Source organism: Petaurus breviceps, unplaced genomic scaffold, assembly GCF_028583685.1.
Source record: "Petaurus breviceps papuanus isolate PSGF00001 unplaced genomic scaffold, PetGlider_PUasm1.0 37, whole genome shotgun sequence".
Taxonomy (NCBI): Eukaryota; Metazoa; Chordata; class Mammalia; order Diprotodontia; family Petauridae; genus Petaurus; species Petaurus breviceps.
The window spans coordinates 87,555,437-87,559,029 of NW_027186296.1; positions in this window are offsets into that span (position 1 = coordinate 87,555,437).

The following is a 3,593-nucleotide window of genomic DNA, read 5'->3' on the forward strand; positions in this document are numbered from 1 at the left end:
CTTAGGATTTTCAAAGTACTGTATAATCCATCTCCCTTACTTCCTCTATCAATTCTGCCCCCTACTCATCATCTATCAACAAGATCTGTCCCAGACACATGTACTGATAGCTTAACTCAATTGACTGATCACTTAATTGCATGTCATAATCCGGACAATTGATATTTTTCATCTGTCTACTCATAGGGTCATAGTTCTAGAGCTTAAAGAGAAATTAGTGGTCATCTAGTCCAACCCCTCATTTTACAGATGAAGATACTGAGGCCCCAAGACTTTGTGTGACCCTTCCAAGCCAACACAAATAGTAAGTGGCAGAGCCAAGATTCAAACTTGGATCCAAAAATTCTAATTTCATCATTCTTTTCCTTGTACCATTGGATGGATTTATGAGGTCAATCTCTTTCAAGAAATCATAGATATCATTGAGAGGCTTTATAATGTTCCAGGACTTGATTCAATTTGCATAATATTGTCTACATTTAGAAGTATCTAGAGAACTTTCACCATCTACAGGGAATCTCTCTCTCTCTTTCATCTGGACCTTACTCAGGATTTCATCCATTATAGTACAGAGAACACCTTTGATGAGCAACACATCTCCCAGTCCTATTTGCTTGATCTTAATAATCAAAGAACTACAGAACAAAATTATCTCTGTAGTTGCCTTTATCAAGGATCCTTGCACGATCTTAACATCTGTCTGAGCGACTCCTAGTCTCTTGAGAGCTTTTAATGCTGTTTTTGTTCTACTATGTCACATGCTTTTTTGTAATCAACAAACAATAAACAGAGGACTCCTGTCCTGTCTGCACCTTTTAGGCAATATGTGATTGTAAAGTTGTGGTATGTTGTTAGAGAATTGTTGGCAAAAGCTTCTCTGTTTCATTCTCATATTTTCAAAGATCCCCATGACATGTATGTAGTTTGTTTGCATAAATATTTCATAAAAATGAGAAAGTAGGAATAGGATTAATTGATTATTGATATTTTCTAGATTGTCTTTTTGGGACAAAAACATGATCTATATTTTTTTTCCCATTCTTTTGGTATCATCGTTCTGAGAAATCTTGCAAAACAACCCCTTGGTGCTCTCAGGATTATCCTGACTCCAACACAGATTTCCTCTAGGTCTGGTTGAGTCAGTTTTCCCAACTTCGTCTTTCTCAGTGCCTTTTCATTTTTGCAACATAGCACTTTGGAGTCTAACACATGGAATGATTCTTCTGTTACTGATGGTGAAAAAAAATCATTACAGAAATGTCAACAGATGTTTTTTTTGTTGTTGTGTCTTATGGTCCACTTCACCTACAGATACTCCTGGGATATTGTAGCTCAATCAGGACTCCTTCCAAGCTGTCTGTTCCTTTAAAATGGAGGGTTGCCTCATATGATTAGTAATTTCTTTTTTCTTGTTGTTATTCAGTTGTTCCAGTCATGTCTGACTGTGACACCCATTTGGCGTTTTCTTGGCTAGTTTGCTATTTATACTAGAATTTTATGCTATTTATACTAGTTTGCCATTTCATTCTCCAACTCATTTTAAAGATGAGGAAACTGAGGTAAAGAGGGTTAATTGACTTTCCCAGAGTCACACAGCTAGTGTGATCTGAGGTCGGATTTAAACTCAGGTGTTCCTGACTCCAGGCCCAGTGCTCTCTCTACTGTGCCTGAACATTGGTATAAAATGGATCTTAGAGGTTATACAGTCCAAATCCCTTCTTTAATAAACCACGTCTCTGAAATATTGGTAACAGAGCAGAATTTGACCCCAGATCTTCAGATTCCCAGTCTATGGTACTTCTGCTGCCCTATACTGCTTCTGAAGTAGAATGGTTGAGAACAAAACAGTTATTTCTCATTGCCACATTTGTGGGTCACAGAATCATAAATTGAGAGCTAAGAAGGACCTTAGAGTTTATAAAATTTGATCCTTTCTTTTATAAACTCTTTCCCTTAGAGATTAAGTGACTTGTCCAAAGTCACATAGGTAGTAAATAGCAGTAAGGATTTGAACCTATGTTTCCTGACTTCAGGAGCAGCTAGATGGTACAATGAATAGACTGCCAGGCCTGAAATCAGAAAGACTCATCTTCCTGAGTTCAAATCCTGCCTCAGACACTAACTGTGTGACCCTGGGCAAGTCACTTAGTTTCCTTATCTGATGAATAAGGGGAAGAAGGAAATGGCAAACCACTCCAGTATCTTTTCCAAGAAAACCCCAAATTGGGTCATGAAGAGTCAGACACAGCACATCTGACTGAAAAATCACAACCCCTGATTCCAAATCCAATGTTCATTTCTCCATAGCACTGTGCTGATAACTAACTTTGTGAACTGATAACTTGACTAGACAGAGACTTCATCTGGTTATTTGTTTTTAATGTAGCATTGAATGATGATAGAGGAATTAATGAAATTCTTTCTTAAAGTCCAATCTTGCTATGGTATCCAGTATAATACCATAAGTAATAAGCACAGATAGTCTATTATTATCCATACTTACAATACAGGTCAAATTTCTATGTATCTAAGTTTTTTAAAGAAGTCTTCTGGAATAATGTTGCCTCTTGGATGCACAATAGTTAGAGCACTAGGTTTGGAATCAGGAAGACTCATCTCCATGAGGTTAAATCTGATCTCAAATATTTACTAGCTGTAGGACCCTTGGCAAGTCACTTAACCCTATTTGCCTCAGTTTCCTCATCTATAAAATAGGCTGGAGAAAGAAATGACAAACTGCTCTCTTTGCCAACAAAATCCCAGATAGGATCACAAAGAGTCAGACATGACAGAACTATTTAAATATGGAAAACCACCATCCTATATTTCTGAGAATGAAATCTAATGATATTCAGTCTTCTTTAAGTTCAAATTTTAGAGAATATTTTAAGTGATCCATACCAATAACTGGGTGGGGAGTTACCGGGGGACAAAATCACACCAGTCCTTTCCTAGATTTGAAATGAGTAACAATGTGTATATCATTGTTGTTGTTCAGTCATTTTCATGATGTCCAACTCTCTGCAACCCCATTTGAGTTTTTCTTGGAAAAGGTATAGAAATATACTTTCTCCTAAAAATTAAAGCTTGCTTTTCACATCCTCCAGTAGGAGGTAAAATGCTTATTATTTAAGAAAGCTCCATGAAAAATAACATGAGAGAGAAAGAATCCAGTTTTGATTGGCAGTAATGGAACTCCCTGTCTTATTGTTGCCTGTGGTCCCCTTGGAGTTCCCTCCACCCTGGCTTCCTCTTGTTCATTGTGATTTATCAGGATGAGGGTTTCTTTTTACAACACTAGCCTATATAAAGTGGAAAAAGCATTGAGTCAGTGAGCTGGGGGGAAGGCAGGAGTGGAGAAAGCAACATACACAGTGTATCCAGGGTGGACGAATGAAGCAGGACACATGACCAACCGCGTCTGAAAGGCAACTCCTGCCACTGAGTTTTGGTATGATTCCTACCTTTGGTATGTTGTATGTCTTTCAGGAATGATGGGGACATGGGGTGTTTCCCTTGAATCTCTCTTAGGATGTTATTTTTTTTCCCATGCAGGTTGGGGTATGCTGTGTGCTTCCCCTTAGCTGAAAATC